This window comes from Arachis duranensis, chromosome 4 (assembly GCF_000817695.3).
Source record: "Arachis duranensis cultivar V14167 chromosome 4, aradu.V14167.gnm2.J7QH, whole genome shotgun sequence".
Taxonomy (NCBI): Eukaryota; Viridiplantae; Streptophyta; class Magnoliopsida; order Fabales; family Fabaceae; genus Arachis; species Arachis duranensis.
The window spans coordinates 77,911,817-77,935,191 of record NC_029775.3 but is presented as its reverse complement, the minus strand read 5'-3'; the positions used below and the strand labels follow the sequence as shown (position 1 = coordinate 77,935,191).

Here is a 23,375-nt window from a genome sequence, read left to right as displayed (position 1 = left end):
GCTAGAGATGCAAGGAATATGCTTCGTGACTATACTGCACCAACTTCCAACTTCTATGGAAGAAGCATCTCAATTCCTGCCATTGGAGCAAACAACTTTGAGCTTAAGCCTCAATTAGTTTCTCTAATGCAACAGAATTGCAAGTTTCATGGACTTCCATCGAAAGACCCTCATTAGTTTATAGCTGAATTCTTACAAATATGTGCCACTGTTAAGACCAATGGGGTTGATCCCGAGGTCTACAGACTTATGCTTTCCCCTTTGCTGTAAGAGACAGAGCCAGGATATGGTTGGACTCACAACCTAGAGAAAGCCTAAACTCTTGGGAAAAGTTGGTCAACGCTTTCTTGGCCAAATTCTTTCCACCTCAAAAGCTGAGCAAGCTTAGAGTGGATGTCCAAACCTTCAAACAGAAAGAAGGTGAATCCCTCTATGAAGCTTGGGAAAGATACAAGCAATTGACCAGAAGGTGTCCTTCTGACATGCTTTCAGAATGGAGCATCTTGGATATATTTTATGATGGTCTGTCTGAATTGTCCAAGATGTCATTGGACCATTTTTCTGGTGGATCTCTTCATCTGAAGAGAACCCCTGCTGAAGCTTAGGAACTCATTGAGGTAGTTGCAAATAATCAGTTCATGTACACTTCTGAAAGAAATCCTGTGAGTAATGGGATGACTCAGAAGAAAGGAGTTCTTGAGATTGATACTCTGAATGCCATATTGGCTCAGAAAAAAATATTGACTCAGCAAGTCAATATGATTTCTCAGAATCTGACTGGATTGCAAGCTACATCCGACAGTACTAAAGAAGCCTCCTATGAAGGAGAAGCTTATGACCCTGAGAATCCTGCAATGGAAGAGGTGAATTACATGGGAGAATCCTATGGAAACACCTATAATCCTTCATGGAGAAATCATCCAAATTTCTCATAGAAGGATCAACAGAAGCCTCAACAAGGCTTCAATAATAATAATGGTGGGAGAAATAGGTTTGGCAACAACAAGCCTTTTCCATCATCTTCTCAGCAACAGATAGAGAATTCTGAGTTGAGCCTCTCTGCTTAGCAACCATAGTCTCTGATCTATCTAAGGAAGTTTCATAACTAAAACAAGGTCCTCCATCAGAAATTTGGAGGCACAACTAGGTCAGTTGAGTAAAAGAGTTACTGAAACTCCTCCTCCTACTCTCCTAAGCAATACAGAAGAGAATCCAAAAAGAGAGTGTAAGGCCATAACTATATCCAAAATGGCCAAACCTATAGAGGAGGAAAAGGCAGTGATTTCTAGTGAGGAAGACCTCAATGGACGTCCACTGACCACTGAGAAGTTTCCTAATGGGGAACCAAAGGAGTCTGAGGCTCATACAGAGACCATAGAGATTTTACTGAACTTACTATTGCCATTCATGAGCTCTGATAAGTATTCTTCCTCTTAAGAGGATGAAGATATTGTTGAAGAGTAAGTTGTTTGGTATCTAGGAGCAATCTTGAAGCTGAATGCCAAGTTATTTGGTAATGAGACTTGGGAGGATGAACTTCCATTGCTCATTAATAAACTGAATGCCTTGGCTCAGCTGAAGATACCTTAAAAGAAACCGGATCCTGGAAGGTTCTTAATACCTTGTACCATAGGCACCATGACCTTTGAGAAGGCTCTGTGTGACCTGGGGTCAGGTATAAACCTCATGTCACTCTCTGTAATGAAGAAACTAGGGATCTTTGAGGTATGAGCTGCAAAAATCTCACTAGAGATGGCAAACAAATCAATGAAATAGTCTTATGGACTTGTAGAGGATGTCTTGGTGAAAGTTGAAGGCCTTTACATCACTGCTAACTTCATAATCCTAGACACTGGGAAGGATGACGATGAATCCACCATCCTTGGAAGACCCTTCTTAGCCACAGCAAGGGCTGTGATTGATGTGGACAGAGGAGAGTTAGTCCTTCAATTGAATGAGGACTAACTTGTGTTTAAGGCTCAAGGATCTTCTTCTGTAAACATGGAGAAGAAGCATGAAAAGCTTCATCCAATTCTCTCTTTATAGAGTCAAGTAGAGCCCCCACACTCAAACTCTAAATTTGGTGTTGGGAGGCCACAATCATGCTCTGAGCATCTGTGAAGCTCTAAAAGAGCTTACTGTCAAGCTATTGACATTAAAAAAGTGCTTATTGGGAGGCAACCCAACTTTGTTTATCTATGTTAATTATTTTTCCATTTCAATTTCCATTGTTAGTTTATGTTTTCTTTATGTTGATGATCATGTGAAGTCTCAAAAATAGCTGCAAAAATTAAATTGGAATAAAAAATAGCATCAAAAATAGCACACCCTGGAGGACAGCCTTACTGGCGTTTAAACGCCAGTAAGGATAGAAGAATGGGCGTTTAACGCCCAGTCTGGCAGCATTTTGGGCGTTAAATGCCAAAATTGGAAGACAGACTGGCGTTTAACGCCAGAAAAGGGTGTCTGGCTGGCGTTAAACGCCATTAAGGGACATCAGACCGGTGTTTAACGCCAGAAAAGGATATCTGACCGGCGTTAAATGCCAGAAAGGGGCATCAGCCTGGCGTTTGACGCCAAGAAAGGCAGCAGAATGGCATTTAAATGCTAGAAAGGGCTGTCCAGGGGCGTTTACACGCCAGAAAGGTGCAGGAATGAGAAATTCTTGACACCTCAGGATCTGTGGACCCCACAGGATCCCCACTTACCCCAACTCATTCTCTTCCCTCTTCACACCTTTCGATAACACTCTTCTCTAAACATCATTCACCTATCAAATCTTACCATCTTCCCCATAATTCTCCATCACTCACATCCATCCACTATTTCCCAAAAACCCATCATAAAACCCCACCTACCTCATCATTCAAATTCAAAACACTTCCCTCCCAAACCCACCCATTCTCACACAGATCCCATCTCTCTCTTACCCTATAAATACCCTTCCTCACTTCTTCATTTTCACACATCATAACCACCTAAAACTCCCCTTGTCTGAACCACTCACTCCCTTCTATCTCCTCCATTTCTTCTTCTTCTCCTCCTTTCTTTATTCTTTTGCTCGAGGACGAGCAAACCTTTTAAGTTTGGTATGGGAAAAAGCTTTGCTTTTTGTTTTTCCATAACCATTAATGGCACCTAAGGCCAGAGAAACCTCTAGAAAGAGGAAAGGGAAGGCAGTTGCTTCCACCTCTGATTCATGGGAGATGGAGAGATTCATCTCAAAGGTCCATCAAGACCACCTCTATGAAGTTGTGGCCAAGAAAAAGGTGATTTCCGAGGTCCCCTTCATGCTCAAAAAGAGTGAATATCCGGAGATCCGACGTGAGGTTCGGAGAAGAGGTTGGGAAGTTCTCACCAACCTCATCCAGCAAGTCAGAATCTTAAGGGTTCAAGAGTTCTATGCTAATGCATGGCTCACTAAGAACCATGATCAAAGTGTGAACCCGAACCCAAAGAATTGGCTCACAATGGTTCGGGGGAAATACTTAGATTTCAGTCCGGAAACCATGAGGTTGGCATTCAACTTGCCAATGATGCAAGGAGATCTGCATCCTTTCACTAGAAGGGTCAACTTTGATCAAAGGTTGGACCAAGTCCTCATATATATATCTGTGTGGAAGGAGCCCAATGGAAGAGAGACTCCAAAGGCAAGCCGGTTCAACTGAGAAGGGCTGACCTCAAACCCGTGGCTAGAGGATGGTTGGAGTTCATCCAACGCTCTATCATTCCTACTAGCAACCGATCCGAAGTAAATGTGGATCGGGCTATCATGATCCATAGTATCATGATTGGAAAAGAAGTGGAAGTTCATGAGATTATACCTTTAGAACTATACAAGGTTTGTTGACAAGCCCTCCACTTTGGCAAGGTTAGCCTTTCCTCATCTCATCTGTCTCCTATGCAATTCAGCTGGAATTATCATAGAGGAAGACATCCTCATTGAAGCAGACAAGCCCATAACTAAAAAGAGGATGGATCAAACAAGAGAGCCCACTCATGGACCTCAACAAGGGCATGAGGAAGTCTGTCATCAAGAAATCCCTGAGATGCCTCAAGGGATGCATTTCCCTCCACACAACTATTGGGAGCAACTCAATACCTCTTTAGGGGAATTGTGTTCTAACATGGAGCAACTGAGGATGGAGTACCAAGAGCACTCAATTATCCTCCATAAAATCAGAGAGGACCAAAAGGCCATGAGAGAGGAGCAACAAAGGCAAGGAAGAGACATAGAGGAGCTTAAGCACTCTATAGGATCTTCAAGAGGAAGAATTAGCTACCGTCACTAAGGTGGACCCGTTCTTTAATTTCCTTGTTCTTACTTTTCTGTTTTTCGGTTTTATGCTTTATGTTTTGTCTATGTTTGTGTCTTTATTGCATGATCATTAGTGTTTAGAGTCTATGTCTTAAAGCTATGAATGTTCCATGAATCTTTCACCTTTCTTAAATGAAAAATGTTTCTATTTGCAAAAGAACAAGAAGTACATGAATTTTGAATTCTATCTTGAAAATAGTTTAATTATTTTGATGTGGTGGCAATACTTTTTGTTTTCTGAATGAATGCTTGAATAGTGCATATTTTTTATAGTGAAGTGTATGAATGTTAAAATTGTTGGCTCTTGAAAGGATGCTGAAAAAAGAGAAATATTATTGATAATCTAAAAAATTATAAAATTAATTCTTGAAGCAAGAAAAAGCAGTGAAAAACACAGCTTGCAAAAAAAGGGCAAAAAATAAAGAAAAAGAAAGAAAAAGAAAAAGCAAGCAGAAAAAGCCAATAGCTCTTTAAACCAAAAGACAAGGGTAAAAAGGATCTAAAGCTTTGAGCATTAATAGATAGGAGGGCCCAAAGGAATAAAATCCTGGCCTAAGCGGCTAATTCAAGATGTCCCTAACCATGTGCTTGTGTCATGAAGGTCCAAATGAAAAGCTTGAGACTGAGTGGTTAAAGTCGTGATCCAAAGCAAAATGAGTGTGCTTAAGAACTCTGGGCACCTCTAACTGGGGACTCTAGCAAAGCTGAGTTACAATCTGAAAAGGTTCACCCAGTTATGTGTCTGTCGCATTTATGTATCCGGTGGTAATACTGGAAAACAAAATGCTTAGGGTCACGGCCAAGACTCATAAGTAGCTGTGTTCAAGAATCAACATACTAAACTAGGAGAATCAATAGCACTATCTGAATTCTGAGTTCCTATGGATGCCAATCATTCTGAATTTCAAAGGATAAAGTGAGATGCCAAAACTATTCAAAAGCAAAAAGCTACTAGTCCCACTCATCTAATTAGAACTAAGCTTCATTAATATTTCAAATTTTATTATATATTCTCTTCTTTTTATCCTATTTTGTTTTTTGTTTCTTGGGGACAAGCAACAATTTAAGTTTGGTATTGTGATGAGCAGATAATTTATACGCTTTTTAGGTATTATTTTTACATATTTTTATTAGTTTTTATGCAAAAATCACATTTATGGACTTTACTATGAGTTTGTGTATTTTTCAGTAATTTCAGGTATTTTCTGGCTGAAATTGAGGGACCTGAGCAAAAGTCTGATTCAGAGGCTGAGAAAGGACTACAGATGCTGTTGGATTCTAACCCTCCTGCACTCGAAGTGGATTTTCTGGAGCTACAAAATCCCAATTGACACGCTCTTAATTGCGTTGGAACGTAGACATCTTGGGCTTTCCAGCAATGTATAATAGTCCATACTTTCCCCGAGATTTGATGGCTCAAACTAGCGTCAAAACAACCACCAGAGACCCCTTTTTTGGCGTAAAACGCCGGAACTGGCACCAGAACGGGAGTTAAACGCCCAAACTGGCATCCAAGCTGGCGTTTAACTCCAGCAAAAGCCTATGCACGTGTAAAGCTCAATGCTCAGCCCAAGCACATACCAAGTGGGCCCCGGAAGTTTATTTCTGCACTATCTGCACTTAGTTACTTATTTTCTATGAACCCTAGTAGCTAGTTTAGTATAAATAGCACTTTTTACTATTCTATCGGAGAGCTTATGCCATTTTTCACATTTGGGAGGCTGGCCATTCGGCCATGCCTAGACCTTTTTCTCTTATGTATTTTTCATCGGTAGAGTTTCTACACGTTATAGATTAAGGTGTGGAGCTCTGCTGTTCTTCATAAATTAATGCAAGTACTATTGTTTCTCTTTCAATTCACGCTTACTTCTTCTCCAAAATATACTCTTGATCCGTGACAATCACCCACTATCTTCGTTACTCGCTTAGCCAAGATCCGCGTGTCTGACAACCATAAGCGGTCTACATGATGTTCAACGTAGTCATTGGACAACAGCCAGAGTATAGTCTCTTGAGTCTCTGATCCACGGACCGAGTCTGTGAGGTTAGAACCTTTGTGGTATAGGCTAGAACCAATTGGCAGCATTCCTGAGATTCGGAAAGTCTAAACCTTGTCTGTGGTATTTCGAGTAGGATCTTGGAAGGAATGACTGTGACGAGCTTCAAACTCATGAATGTTGGGCGTAGTGACAGTGTGAAAAAGGATAGAGAGATCCTATTCCGACACAAGTGAGAACTGACAGATGATTAGCCGTGCGGTAGCTGTGCCTAGTATTTTTCATCCGAGACGAGAAATCCGATAGTTGATTAGCCGTACAGAAACCGTAGCCTGGACCATTTTCGCTGAGAGGATCTTACAGCTTGCCATTGAAGGGAGCACGCATGATTGGATGAAGACAATAGGAAAGTAGAGGTTCAGAAGCAACAAAGCATCTCCAAACGCTTATCTGAAATTCCCACCAATGAACTACATAAGTATCTTTATTTTAATTTACGTTTTATTTATCTTTAATTATCAAAACCTCATAACCATTTGAATCCGCCTGACTAAGATTTATAGGATGAATATAGCTTGCTTCAAGCCGACAATCTCCGTGGGATCGACCCTTACTCGCGTAAGGTTTTATTACTTGGATGACCCAGTGCACTTGCTGGTTAGTTGTATCGGAGTCGTGAAAAGTGTGAATCACAATTCCGTGCACCACACGCTTTTGTGGGTGAGTGTAGCTTCTGTTGGATTTGGCCCAACTTGTAAGACTTGTAAGCCAAAAAAAACTTGTATGTGTAGCATAACTGTAATTTAAATAGCATAGTGTAACACCCCAATTACCCTAAGCTTTACCTCTATCCGTAAGGCAAAGGTTAATCAGAGGTTACGACAATTCTAAGGCTTATACATATTTATATATAGAAAGAAATAATATACTCTAGAAGCCTGATGAAGAAGTAAGCTCAAAAATAGAATTTCAGAAGTGCAAAACGTTCACACGAAACTAACACACAAGACACAAGATATAGGTGCAAGAGAATAGAACAAATGTATAGATATAGTAATATAAACATAGGAAACTAGCTGCAGCTTGCAAAGTTTAAGCCGACTAGTTACAAATTGAGAAATACGGAGTTTTAGAATCAAAACAGCTTATACATCCTATGTCTCAAGTAAGCCTCTAAACCCATAAAGATAGATATACAAAAAATGAGAGATTACTACGACAAAAGTAAAACCAAAATAAATAAGGAGGGAACCATGCTTCGGTCTGTCACCATATCCGCAATCTCACCGAAGTAAATTACGACCTGCATCTGAAAAACAACAACAAAGTATAGAATGAGAATCAGAGGTTCTCAGTATGGTAACAGTGCCCAATGATGTAAGATGTAAGGCCCCGGGACGCCGAAGGCAATCCTAGAACTCCACATCACATACGGATATTCAAGCTTAATGATATAAATAAATAAAGAACTTAAATCATAAACCGGGTTATCTAACTTAGGAGAGTTCTAACTAATACTAATCACGCCGCTGTATCCCACAGCCTTCGCCAACCTAACCTCCATGCGATCCCATCGCAACCGCCTACCTAACCTCCTAAGCACCAGTCAATCACAGTTAATGCAAACAAGTAAAACACAAGTAGAAGCATATAAAGCAAGTAGTTCAAGTAAGCAAATAGGCATGTTATACAATTAGGCAAACCATTACAAGTAAACAAAGCATACAAACAAATAGAAAATGCATATGATGAATGCCTGCCCTACTGGCTGTGATATCACATTGTCGATTCAACTGCCAACCCGACACATCTCCAAGGAGACATTGCCCTTTGGATTTTCTCATATGGGAACCCCCGAGATATAGTTCTCAGATCACTGTCCAGGTATCGGCACCTGCATGCCCTATAGATCCAAAGGGATGTGAGCGGGATCTCTTGCCTCTGTCCTCACATCTAAGCGCAAACGGGATTAACCACCGTCCTTACGCCACCGCTGCTACCTCGACATGCGGGATTAATCACCTTCCCTGCCAGGCACATAGCATCTCACAATCACAGTAAAAATAATATACCAGTGGTTTTAGAAAACACTTTCAGTATACATAGATCCATCATCTCAATCCGAGTCCTTGACTCATCTCAACCACTGTCGATTCATTACTCAGTTTCCAAATATCAAAGTTCATCATTCCTCATTGAGTCTTCAACTCATCATAACCATCATCAATTCATCACTTTCATTCCGAGCTCATTAGTTCATCAATTTCCCAATTCATTGTCAACAATCACTATATGCACCACTCTTCCTTCTCCCTCAACTAACTCATCCGCAATACACCAGAAGCCTAAACCTCTGTTTGCTAAATTTCCAAAGAAAAACCCAACATAAACCCCTAGGACCTTTCCCATATATCAATGCTCTAGAAATAAGCCCAAGAGTCTTGAAATGGTGTTATAGAAGCTTACAACCTTGTCGGGAAGGTGAAATAGTTGAAAACAAAGTTTAAAATTATGAACCAGGGCGTGTGCGTCCGCACAGGGGTCCCAGGAAAATTTTCAAAGTGTGCGTATGCACAGTGCGTACGCACAAGGGTGTGCGTACGCACAGGTACAAATTTTTATAAGGCCTATACGATCGCACAAGGTGTGCTAGCGCCCCCCAACAAACTGGCCTTCCCAACGTGTGCGTGCACATAGTGGCAATTTCCCATTGGTGTGCGCGCGCACAAGCTGTGCCAGTGCTGCAAGCAGATTGCCTGCCTCTGCGTGTGCAGACACACAGGTCTGTAAGTGCGCACAGGTTACAATCTTCACAGAGTGTGCGTGCGCACAAGGCTGTGCGTGCGCAGATATCAGAAAATCCTAAAATTCTGCAACTTTGCAGAATTTCATATTTTCAACACCAACTTTGAATGATCATAACTCCCTCTACAAAGATCCATTTTTCTCAAACTTTATATAATTTTAAAGCTCTTAAAATTATCTTTAATTTAAAATAAATTCCAATCAATTTTGAAAACTGAGGCAAAAGTTATGATCAGACAAAGTTCACCAAAAATCCATTTTTACCAAAAGCCTCAAAACCTCAATTTTCAAAACTCACAGTTCAAAACCAAACCAACCACAACCCAAGCATTACCAAAACAACATAAAAGCCCATACCCTTCATTTTCCAACTCAACCATCCATAATCCCAATTACACTACTCAATGCCACCAAATTCCTTACTCATCAACATCCAAAGCCATCATAAATAATCTTTAACCAACATCAAACATCAACAACTACTTCAAATCCCCATCACTTAATCTCAACATTATCAATCATTATCTGTATTCATATTACCACACTCAACATACACACTCACCAACATCAACCAACATCATAATTTATAATTAGCACCAACAACATCAATATTCCTCATCAACCTTTATAATCATTAAATACCAACAACATCAATATTCATAATCAATTATCAACATACATCCTCACACATCATAATCATCAATATCCTTTATTCCAAACCACCACAACATTTTACATTAACTCATTACCTTAAATTCTCATAATCCTCAATATTAACCAATATAATTAATCACCATGAATACTCATCAATACCAATAATCTCCAACAATCATCATCAACCACACTAATCCAATATAACCAATAATTATCACTAATTCATATATAATCATTCATACACCAACAACATTCCATCCTATCTTAGGGCCAACTAGCCTAAGTGTCCATGAATATTACATATTACATAAAGTAAATTGAAACTATACCTTGGTCGATTCCCAAAACGATCCAAACATCAAAATGAAGCCATCAAGCTTGCTCCAAAGCCTCAATCAACTCCAACAAATACCAAAACTCAATCTAACATCACATATACATACCAACATCAAAACCTAAGATACACAAAATAACCAAACACAAGAGTTTAGTGAAACCTTACCTTACCCAACGTGATTAGGGGTAAAATTCAACAATTATCCGCTACTAGAGATCACCTAAACAACCAAAACCACAAAACTACTCATAAACTATACATGAAAACACGCAGAATCTAGGGCTAGAAACTGGGACGCGTAGAGAGAGATCTTACCAGATTTCTTTAGATAGAAATGTAGAGCTCGACTAGAGCTTCGCGTGACCACAATCGGCTCGTCAATCGGAGCTCCGGATCAAAAGTTATGACTTCCGAAAGGTGGAGGTGAAAAGAGCACTCTCTCTTCTTCCTCTCCTCTCAAAACCGCGCCTCTCCTCCCTCTTAGGGCTGGAAAATGAGCTTATATATGTTGGGTCTTAGGCCCGATTTGGACCCAGTCCAACCCGTTAGCGTTCTTGGTCCGTTTTGCTCACTTTGGACTAAAACCTTTAAGATTAGTGCACGGTTTTCAAATTCCAAAATTATTTTTGTCCTTTCAAAACAATAAACCAATTTTCCAAAATCTTATTTTTCTAAAATCACAGCACCGGAAAAACTTAAACCGGTTCGGCCGGTTCGACTGCTGGTTCACGACTTTTCTCAGTTTTTCCCAGAAAATACAGTTTCTTACTCTAAAAAATTCACTGAAACCAAATTTCACATTTATATTTTCTAATTAAAACTTCTAAATTTTTAATCTATTTCGGACACTAAAATTATTTTATTAATACGGTTTTACGTAAAAATGCAGGTTCTTATACATAGTCTCCCTATACACACTTAGGGGTTACGGGTTCAAATCTTTTTATCTTTGGTAAAAAATAAATACTTCAACTTCTTTGACTGTTATTAAATTGTTAAAAGAATATATATTTTTTTAATAATACGAGATATTTTTTAGTATATTTGACAAATTTTTAATGGTAAACATAAAAATACTAAAAAAATAAAATATTTTTTTAAGTTACAAATTTACTTTCTAAGTATTAAATTATTTTTATTTTTAAAAAATCTTTTCAAAAATTAACATATCACCTAAAATCTTTAAGGAGAATGCTAGGTAGACAATGAACATCTTGAACAATATGAACAATGGGCCCTAAAAATTAGCCCAATTAACCTACTAACACAGTATACCCGTATACACCCCCTCCCCCAAATCCTAATTTTAATCATCTTAATTACTAACATCATAATTATCCCACCCACTCCCCCTTTTTTTGACCTAGCAGTAAAAACCTTTCTCCTTCCCCACTAGTGAAGTGGCATTCACGAAGGAGGAGCCTTCCCCTACCCCCAATTGAAACGGCATTGAGGAAGGAGGACCTTCCCATAGCCGGCGCTTCGTCTCTACCGCATTCCATCGTCCAACCTGCTCCTCGTCGTACCGACCATTCTCCGGGACCCCTCCATTGTGAAGACGAGAAGCAGCAATCGAACCCCCTATCGCCATCGCGTGGACATCGCCCAGCCGCCACCAGCGTCGTATTTTAATAGCCAGCTCCCGAGCTTGAAGTCCCTGCATGTTGTTGTCGCTTGGAGTCTTCCTCGGACAAAACCAGAGTAATCGTGGCGTGTGTATGCTCACCCCATTCAAGGTAAGTCCCCCGCTAGCTGTTTCTTCACGAATTAGATGTTCATAGTATTTTTTATGTTATGGTTGCATTGAAAGGTTTTGCTGCTTGTGGAAATTGCTGGGTCTGTTTGACTTTTTGAAGTGTTTGTTAACATAAGGAAATTGAAAATAACAATGACCTATTTTTCGCGTCTTGTTTTTTAGTGGTTTACTGAATTTGGGTTTGTTTTGTCTCCGGGTATCAGTAAGTCAGCAATTGGTGTGATGCACGTGCTTAAAATTTGTTGCTTTATGAGTTGTTTAATCATTGTAAGTCGGATGGTTATTTCTATCAGGAATGGATGGTTGAATTATTTTTTCACAATTGTTTGAAATTTGGTTGAGGATGTTAACCCTTTTTTTCCTTTCGATACCTTACCTAAAAGGGTGTCACATGTTAATAATTGTTCAATATTCTTGTTAGGCATATTTGATTTTGAAGAAATATGTTTTAATTGGTATCATGTTTCTTTATTTAAGGAAAAAATTGTAAGTATAATTTGGAATCAATTTACATTTTTCTAGTCTTAGCTTAAAGTGTATTATACTTTTTCCCCACGCCTACTTGCATTTGAAGCATTTTATTGGACAGGATCTAAAGGAAAGTAGTTTTGGCATTGAGTTTGACCACTTAAAGACTCTATTTACATGCTGATGACCATATTTGTCTATCATTGCAATCAATATTTGGGAACATTCTAAATATAGCCGCTTTAGATTTTAAAAATAGTTAGTAAGTTGGTAAAAATAGTCCTTTTGATACATCAGATCAAAATAAACAGTGCGTTGCATTCAATTTGCAAGTTAATTGGTCAAATGCATTACCTACATCACTTATTAGTTCTTTCACTAATTATTTCATGACTATTCTCTTCTAACAGCTCAATGAAATAAATCACGTTTACTTTCTTACTTTTTTTTCCTTTTGTAAAACTTAATGACTGTAATTCAATGTAAGAGAAGTAGGGAAGGAAGTATGTTTTTTGTTACATGTGTAATCAATAATTGCAAGTTCCACAAAAGTAGATTGTGAAACATTTTGAAGTTCCCGTCATGTCTTATAAGACAAAAATATTGCACAATTGTATTACTAAGAGTTAGTGAACTATGACTTTACTATTCTGGATCATGAATGTTTTGAAGACACGTGTTTAAATTCTAAAAATAATAGGTATTTATATAGAAATAATACTTTTTAAGCGTGTGATTTTTTTAATACATGCAACGGGACAATTATACTAGATGAATGTTTAAAATTTAGGGTTGTGAAATGATCCAAAGCATTTAGGAAGCAATTTTTATTGTTGCTAATCTCTAGAGCCTATTAAGCAAATTATATTATGACTTGTTTTGGTTCCTTTCGTCATCGGTAGTTCAATTTTGACTGCTTTGCTTCCAAGGACCTTGTTTCACTTAATTTTTTGTTCTTTGCATGTTTACTCGTACTGCACACAACTGTTGTTGTTCTGCTATTGATTTTCATTTTTTTAAAATTACAACACAGATAGTAGTATCGCAAGGTTCATGGATGCTTGGATTAATGTGAACATTATAAAATTTGTTGGAGTTTGGTCATTGATATTTTATAATTCTTTTGTTTATTTATATCTGGTTCATGTGATTTACTTTTAATTTCTATGCATTAGGGATGTTCAATTTTGTAAGAAACCAGCAATGCAAAAAGAGAAGGCTTTTTGTGGTGGCTTTATTAGATATGAATTAAATTGGGGGTAAATACTAAAGTTGCATAATTTTTTATGGAAACATATTTATGACTCTATTATTCTGTATCATGGAGGTTGTAAAGACTCATGTTAAAATTTTAAGAATAATACATATTTATATAGAAATAGTATTTTTTATGTGCGTGATTTTTTTAAAATCATGCGAGCGGACAGTTATACTATATGAATGTTAACAATTTAGGGTTGTGAAATGATCTAAAGCATTTATGAAGCAATTTTTAGTGTTAATAATTTCTAGTGCCTATTAAGCAATTTTTATTATGAATTGTATTGGTGATAACCGAAATTTATCATGCCGATATAGAATTCAATAATGGATATAATCGTGAGTATAGTCTAATCGACATTCAAACTTCGCATCAAACAATCCTACAATCTATAACCGAGAGTACTAGTCTCCCGAGTCGTCCTCCCTTGGAATTGCTAGAGAATGCATCTTATTGATTAGGAAGCCTTATTATGATTCTTTGAAGGTTTAACAAAATAGATGACAAACAATCAATCTTTAGAAGGCTTGGCCTAGGGTTGGCATTAGAAATTCTATCCTTATAGTTCCTTTAATGACGACAACAATTAGGCCTTGCTTCATTTAGTTAACCCCTAGGTATAGAGGAAAGTCAAATGAGAGTAACTAACTTGAGTCACAAGTCCTAGTTTTACCTTAGGGAAATCTAGCTTTAGTGCACTCCAAATCAATTAGCAATTTCTAATTCCAAATCAACAATTGACATAAACTATTCAACTCTTTCTAATGGCCCAAACCCTATGCCAAGTAAGAAACTTTTACTCCATAACTAGTGTTGGCATTTTATCAAACAATTGATGAGCAAGGATGAAAGGCATAGTAGAAATGAGAAGAAAGTAGAATTGAAAGTGCTTCAACACAAGAAACTAACAACAATGGAAATGAACTTCTCAAGAAATTGATAAAATCCAAAACTACAAAGTTGAATCTAGGATCTATGAGAATTGAGCAATTATAAGCACTAATTGAGATTGGAGAAGAAGATCTATAACATGAACAAAGTAAATTGAGAATTACAATGGATCTCTCCAAAGAGTGATTGAGAATCCATTAGTGAAGAAGATGAACCCTAATGAAAGCTTGGAATCTCCCTCTCTCTCTCTCCAAGAGTGTAACTACCAATAGCAAAAAAAATCTAGAACAATCTCAAATGAGCCAAAAAGTCCCTTAACCCTTCAACCCCTGGTCTTCTTAAGCTCTTCCCGCCAAGGCACTTCCCCAAGATGGGATCTCCAACTGTCTCCACGCCCAGGTCATGTGACTCTTTAAAAAAAATCATATTCGAGCATCGGCGCGCACGCGCAAAGCACGCGTGCGCGCCACTGAGGCATCTTGCAATGCGAGCGGAAACGTAACGTACGCGTGCGCGCCCATGGGATCATGGCTTAGCCGCTACACGTGCCGGCTCGTAGCTTGGCTTCTAGCTGCGCAATCCATGCGGGCGCGCCAAGTACACGCACGCGCCCTTGCTAAAGTTTCCAAGGCTCAATTTCTCATGCTTCCTTCCTTTGCACTCATTCTCCTTCTCTTTTCCGGTTCATCCTTGCCCTATATTCTGAAATCACTTAACACACAGGTCACGGCATCGAATGGCACCAAGAGAATATTAGAAATGTATCTAATTTAGTGCAAAATAAGCATGTTTTTATTCATGAGGAAAAAATTAGGAAGGGAGCACAAAAGCTTGTATTTTCATATGAAAAGTGTGTGGAATCATTGATAAAACCCCTGAAATCAATACAAGATAAACCCTCAAAATGGGGTTTATCAATTGGTTCCTTTCGTCATCGGAAGTCCAATTTTTACTGCTACCTTTCTAATGACCATGCTACGCCCAATTTTTTGTTCTTTTCCTATTTACTCGTATTGCGCACAACTTTTGCTGTTCTGCTGTTGATTTCTATTTTTTGTTAAATTACAACACAGTTAGTAATATCACATGGTGCACGTATACTTGGATTAAAGCGAATACAATGAAATTTGTTGCAGGTTGGTGATTGATTTTTTTTAATTATTTTGTTTATCTATATCTGGTTCATGTGATTGACTTTGAAACTCTACACTATGGATAATGTGTCTTGGGTGTCAAGACTTATGATTGAATGTTTCCTGATAAGCAAGAACCTGCTCTGAGTTTCAGTTGCTGAATATCATTAAGATGGGAAAAAAGGTAACCAGCGTTTTGTTATTACTAAGCATTAATTTCTTTTTTTTATAACTTGTATTTTGTTTCTTAATAGAAATTAGTGGAGACGCGATGTTCTCCATGCTACATCAACGGGATGTTTACCCACCTTCAAGAAATGAATGCCGATGCGAAACTAGCTGAGATTGACGCAATTGGGTTTGGATTTGTGAAGAAGATTTCCATTGGGCAGTGAAGTAGAAGATAATGATTCAACTGGCTAAGGCATATGATATAGAGACAGACACACTTATAGTGGATGTCGGGAACATCTGAGTTAATGCTGAGTTAATATGGAGGGCGTTAGGGATACGCTCCAATGGTAAGCTCCTTATTTTTGCTTGTGATTTTTTTGTCATATATGGTTCGGTGGGTTTGCTCTTAGCTATCATTAAATTTATTCTATATACTTGTTTGACGCTGAAATATAGGTGTTGACATTCCAAAAATAGAAAAAAAAAAGAATTCGGCTCACCTGGAAATCAAAGAGCAATTTAAGAAGAAAACAACCACTCAGCTGCACGACTTTGTTTATGCTCTGCTCTAAGGACACAGAAGCGGATAGGATGAACTTTAGAAGGTACTTAATATTGGTGGTCTTAAAGATGTTCCTCTGTCTAACCAGTCAACAAACCATTTTTCCGTGGCACATACCTCTGATTTTGAATGTCTCAGATCCCAAGAAATTTAACTGGGCACAGAAGACATTCAAGTGGTTGGGGAAAGCGATAGAAACACACCAAAATAAGAGGCTTGAAACTTGTGGCGGCTGCATGTTTGCCCTGATGGTAAGTTTAATTGTTCAACTACTTATTTATCCAATTTGCGGTTATGTTTAACTAATTAACCATTCAACATTTCTATCCAGCTCTTGTACTTTCAGCGGCTGAGGCATGGTCCCCTAGAGCGTTGTCGAGAACTAGAGCCATGGGTGACTGCATGGCAACCAATGTCCTTGATGAGGTACTAAGATGAATTATATATTCTCTGTTATATTATAATCGAATTAAAACAATTAGAATTTTCTAGCGTGGGATTTTGGATGATTGTTTTGTAACCTCAGTTGAGATTTTGATATTAGGGTCCCATCGGAAATAGCAGAAGGTAATGTGGATTTTGGAATGTAGAGTACGCGCAACATTAAAGTCATAAGTGGTTAGATCATATGATACTTTGAAGTGTTTATTTCTAATTGCACAACCGGAGGCATGCTTCTATAGCGTTTGGATATTTTATAAGTTTCACATCAGTGTACTTGTATGTCGAACTCAATAAAGTTGTTCTATGAATTTTTCGCTGAATGTACACAGGAATGCAAGGAGGCCTCTGTTACAAATGGTTACTGTAAGAAAGCAGCTAAAACGCCATCAAGGCCATTTGAATAAAAAATTCTTGGAAGCCATACAGCAGCACAAGGGGTGAGTTCATCTTCTTGTAGGTATAGGTTGGCTTCATGAATTTATTACTCGGATCTCATGTTAATGTTGTTGGGGTTGGATGCCAAATATGGTTTTGTGCTTTGTTAGATGTATTCGATGTTCAACTCTAATTGTATTTGGCATGGATATTGGCAGAGTGATATGTAGGTTCTTATAGGAAACAACATAGCCTTTTTACGAATTGATTTTCTATTGTTGTCGTTGATTTGTATGCGAGTTTATAACAAAGTTGTTTCTTTCTAAAGACCTGATAACTTGGTGGATATTCTATACCCAGGAAAGAAAGATAGGCACACGAAGAAAGTTGCCCGTTGTCAGACCAAAATTCGATAAAGGCAGCAGTACAACACCTGTTGCCTAGAGGCGCAAGGAGAGACTTGCAGTTGTTTCCGACTCCGACGATGATGACCACGTGCCAATTGCTCCAAGAAAGCGCCGTCTATTTCATGATAGCTCGAACCTGCCTGGCGAGCAGCTAAATCAGGATGCCAAACCGTCAGATGCGCAGCAAGTGGATCCAGTTACACCTTCCACAGCACTTGTGCAAGTTACTGAATATGATTTTGACAGGTAAGCTCTATCAGTTAACATCTATTTTAGATATGTATTGGCAATATCTTGCTTTTCATGTGATTTCAATCCAAGTGCTAACTGTGTTATCTAACTTTGTTGCTTTCGATGCAGAGAGTTTGACTTGAACTTCGTGCAATGTCCAGAAGTGGAGGAGATATTGCTAAAACTAGAATAGAAGAGACAAAACAAGCCATTAGATATGGAACCCCTGAAGACAGTGATGCCGAAGAAGTCTCGCTGCCAGACCCCGGGTCCTGGAAGGCCTAGCTTTTCGCTTGGCTTGACACAGCTTGAGAAGCCACCAACCAAACCCCCTATCACAGCAGTACATCCAAGTCTTAAGGATGTCAAGTTAGGAGAGGATAAGGAGGACATGGTCATAGGTTGGATTCTGAACTCTTCCCTCAACGAAGAGGAGCTGTTGGCCACCTATGAAGGTAGGCCATATCTTTGGCTGCTGAGGAAGGATCTATGTACATTGAAAGCACATGGGTGGGTCAACAGCAACGTAAGTGCTTAATCTGCATGTTTTAGTTTCACTCATTGCGTTCTTCGTACAGCTTATATTGTGCGTTATAATTTTGAATCGTAGATCATTCAATGATGCATAGTCCGTGAGATTCAATCGTGATTTCTATTGTGTTTGTCTAGGAATATTGGTATGAATAATATACTTTTTTCGCAACTTATTGTCGACACTTTATAGCTGACTGATCCTCTGACAACAGGAAATAGTCATACAACAGCATAACCTCAATTCGTTCCATAACGGGCCAGTTCCGGTGTATGAGGGCTTGGGTCCAAACTTTGGAGAGGATACCAGATTCTTTAACAAAGTGGATGCATCAAAAAGAAAATGGGTGAGTCATTGGTGTATTTTACGTGTTGCATGATACAACATATTTAGACGAGAACGTATTTGTCAGTGTCAATTATTCTGCATACTTTGCTAGGTGTTTGTTGAATATGTAGGACAATTCCTCATGTGTTTTCATGACCGACTTGTTACCTAGTACTTGTTGAATAATATTCATCATAATTGGGATGGGAGTTGTATCTCCTATTGGTGCCCGTGAATGGGGATAATTGTTTCACTTGTGTAGGATTTAATCTGCTTGTCCTGCATAGTACACCATGCGGGTAATATTTGACTCTATTGTTATACGTGAATTGTTGTCACAGTGGTTTTTTCTGATGTGTTCAACAGGACATTGCTGGCTGTATGCATTTAACGTGGCAAGAAAAAAGATTGTGGTAATCGATAGTCTTCATGATGAGGCACATGACAATGCACGGAAGAAACTAGATTCATATGCGGTAAGATAAAGCACCCCCTTAAACATTATTTATGAATACATGAACCACATTAAACATTTGCTGAGTGATTTACAGGGATGACTAATTGAAGACATGGCTAAAGTGGCCATTCCGACATATGTCCGAAGTACGAATGGCCCAATGTGTACAAATGCCAAAGTCCCCATGCAACCAAATGGGTAAGTAGTACCAAGCAACAAACCCAATAAATGAATCCATTGGCACTGGCTTTAGCATTGATATTTTATTGATGGCATCGTTTTTACTTGATTATGTAGTTGGGATTGTGGCATCTATGCCATTAAATTCATGGAGACATAGACCGAAGATTGTAACATAGATGAATGGAATGATGTAAGTTAATCATTCGGCCTCTGTTTAATTTGTTTTTACCATTTCATGTTAATTTGACACATTAAACAACGTGCTAATATTTTTAACACTACATAAGAAATGCTTCTGTCGATGAGATGTGAGCTGATGTTGGATATTGTCATGGGAGCACACAATGAATCAATTGAGCCTGTGCGGTCTTTGTTGGAGCAAAATGACGGACGTGTATGCCACAACCGTCAAAGAAACAATAAAAAGGTGGTTAAATCACCCTTCACAGCACCAAACACAAGGATATTGATAAAAAGAGTGGGAGAATTACCTGTGAGGAAGAACCGAAAAGGGAGAAAGCAATTCTTGACGGCGTCTTTTTGTGTATATTGGTTGGATTTTTGTTACAACAGACTTCCTAAATTTTCTTGGCAATTTTAATTTCTAGGGTTTATTTCTTTTGCAAATCATCTGATTTTCTTGCATGTAGTTAAGGCTGCTTAAAAGCTAATAATAAAGAACAACACAGGTAATTAGAATATCCATCCACACACAGGTTGAATCACAACAAATAATGGAAATAACCATTTGCTCCCCTATTAAATCGAGCATCCACCTTGTACTACTTGTAGCTAATAACATACAATTTCTTATTCTGTTAGAAATAACCATCTGACACTAATAGAAATAACCATCCACTCACCTATTGAACCGAACATCCACAATATAATTCTTGTAACTAATAACACACAATTCATAATCTCTTAACAATAACCATCCGAGCACCAATAGAAACAATCATCCACTAACATACTAAAGTGAAAATCCATATTATAATACATTTAAATAATCATAGAAACCATGCTAATCCTATAAGAAGTAACCATCCAAACACCATAAAAATAACCATCCATTACCATGTTAAATCGAACATCCAGGCCATGCCACTCGAAATTGACCACACACAAAATCCCAATTATATTACAAGTAACCATTCAGATTATACGGCATGTGTTCATCCAGACATTATTCTACAACCAGTCAAACCACATAAAAAAATATAAACACGCCGGCCACGTGAGTAGCAAGAAGCTAAGGCCACGAAATACCAGTTTCATAATTTTTTGACCATAGACAACCCAAACAAAAAAATAACCATGAAACATACATATTGAGTTGTAACACCTAACAAAATAGATATCTAATATAACATAATGGATTCTGTATCCTAAACACTCTAGGTATTGTCAAAAGAGTTTAACAGGGACATGAATCCACCAACTCCTTGCCTAGCAATCTGCTGAGTGAAAGAATCCAAATCTTGATTTCCAGTAGATTCTACACGATTATCCTGAAAAAAACAAACTCAAACAAAAACAAGTCACTATCGACATAATAAAAACCGTAGTAAAGGTGAAGTTTAAATTTAATTCCTATACATACCTTGCCTAAACTCTTCCGCTTTCTCTGCATGAATTTTTTGCTTAATTTATCCAACTCATATTCGAGTCTTTTACCTTTTAGACGACCCATTGTGGTTACCTTTGATGGGCCTGAATGTCCTCTATACCCAACACGGTTGAAGTGTCTGTGGTGATGCTATTGTGTGCATTAGTGATGGTCTTATTCCGCATCCTGGCACGGTAATCTACTAGCTTGGCCCTTGCATCATCCAGAGTAACATGCAACATGTCTGCTTCATCGTCACAATCCATAAATTCCTACACAACGTTGTAGAAATGTGCACACAACTCTCTGAAAATGTTGTGGCTTTTATCTGAACGTCTAACGTCGTGGCTACCCTTAATGTAGGTGTGCTTGCGCTTCATGTTCATGCTCCAACGAGGTATAACATAAAAGGAAGGCAAGTCATTCACTTTGTAAGATGAAAGTACTACAAGATAATGGCAATATAATATACCTGCACTCTCGAACAAGTTACAATCACATCAAACCGCGTGAGTCGAATGGTCAAAATGGACGTTGTACGTAACATACCGGGTTGTCTCATAGACTAGTATTTCCTCTTCCACCTTTACCGAAGCCAACTCACCCTATTCATACATGACACGAATAGTGCAATCAGCCTTCTTTCCAAACTCCGTTTGGACATCCCTAAACATCTCGTTGGTGTACTCTTGTTAAGATCGTCTCTCGATGGCTAATCTAGTTGCACATGGGATTAGACCTCTCAAGTCTGCAGCATCATCCTCCAGTTTCTTCTGCTCCATCGTTCCTAGTACATTGTCAAACTCGTGGATGAACTGGACCAAACTAGTATTGCAATTTAAGAATTCACCAAAGAATGAATGCATACCATCACTCCTCTGCGTACTCCTTATGGAAGCCCAGAATTGACCCTTGAAAAAGATCGGCACCCACATGTGTCAGTCCTCAAACAGATCTAAAAAGCAAACAAACCCACCAAAAACAAAACCATGCATAAGAACATATTTTCATAACAGAATACAAGGACACAACAACATTTAAGCACTTACGACACATGATTTTACTAAAAAGACACAAACCTGATAGCCATCTATTGTGATGTAAGTTGAACTCATCAATGAACTCAGCCCAATGATCCTCGAAATCCTAAACCGACCGAGAGTTCCATATAATGTGATTCAACTCAACATTCAACTCTTTGAACCTAGCATAACCTGCAAGCTTATTCTGTATCTTTTTTGTTATATGCCATATGCACCAATGATGTCGTGTATTGGGGTGGACTTTCTTAATTGCACTAAACATAAAATTGCATTGGTCTGTGATGATGCCCTTCGGTGTAGTTCCCATGCACTTCAGCCATTGTGTGAACACCCACTCAAAACTCGGGATCTCTTCACTGCCTAGCAGAGCATAGCCTAGCAAAGTAGACTTACCATGGTGGTTCACACCAATGAAAGTAGCGAACGGCAATCCATGCCTAAAGCAAGAATAACCATATTTAGAAAAATCCAACTAATAAAAAATAATTAAATAATTAAATAACATGAACGTAAATACATTTTACCGGTTCATGCTGTATGTGGTTGATAAACCACTATTTTATGATTTATATTATGCTCAATTGAGTGGTTTCTATCAAGTCTCTGCTCACTTATTCATATAAATTGCACGGTTTTACATTTCCTTCCTTACTCCTTAATATATGTGAAAATATGTTTTCTAGATCATAAAATTATTAATTTTAATTATCCTTTATTACCATTCGATGCCGTAATCCGTGTGTTGAGTATTTTCAGGCTTTATAGGGCAGGAATGGCTTAGAGAACAGGAAGAAAACAAGCAAAAGTGGAAGGAACGCGCGAAAATGAAGTTTTGAAGGTAATGGCAGCGACGCGCACGCATAGGCGACGCGGACGCGTGAGGCGCGGAATCCAAGCGACGCGCACGCGTGGACGATGCGAACGCATGCCTAGCGCAAAGCACAAGTAACGCGTACGCGTGACAAGGAAAACTTCCAAATGATGCGCACGCGTGACGGATGCCACGTGCAGAAAATTGCAGAAAATGTCCCCAACGATTTCTGGACTCCTTTTTGGCCAAAATCAAAGCCCAGAAAACACATATTAGATGCTATAAAGTGGGGGAATGCATCCATTCAATGGAGACAATATTCATTGAACATTCATAATACACAAATTTAGGTTTTAGATGTAGTTTTCTAGAGAAAGATGCTCTTTCCTCTCTCTTAGTTTTTAGGATTTCTATTAGTTTTAGGCTATTTCTTCATTCCAAGTTCAATGTTCCTTTACTTTAAATTCTCTTCTACTTTTATTTATTCTATTATTTTAGTTTGTTAATATTGGTTTATGAACTCCATGTTAGGATTGATTTTCTTATTTAATACACATTAAGGTATTTCATATTTAAGATTGCTTTCTTCAAATTCATGTT

General features: G+C 38.4%; 1 non-coding gene across 1 annotated transcript; it reads right to left on the bottom strand.

Annotated features, from left to right (window-relative positions):
• Positions 1–380: 380 nt before the first annotated feature.
• LOC127747204 (small nucleolar RNA R71) lies at positions 381–488 on the bottom strand. Its single transcript, XR_008009007.1, has one exon. It is a non-coding gene; the product is annotated as a small nucleolar RNA R71 (small nucleolar RNA).
• Positions 489–23,375: the final 22,887 nt, after the last annotated feature.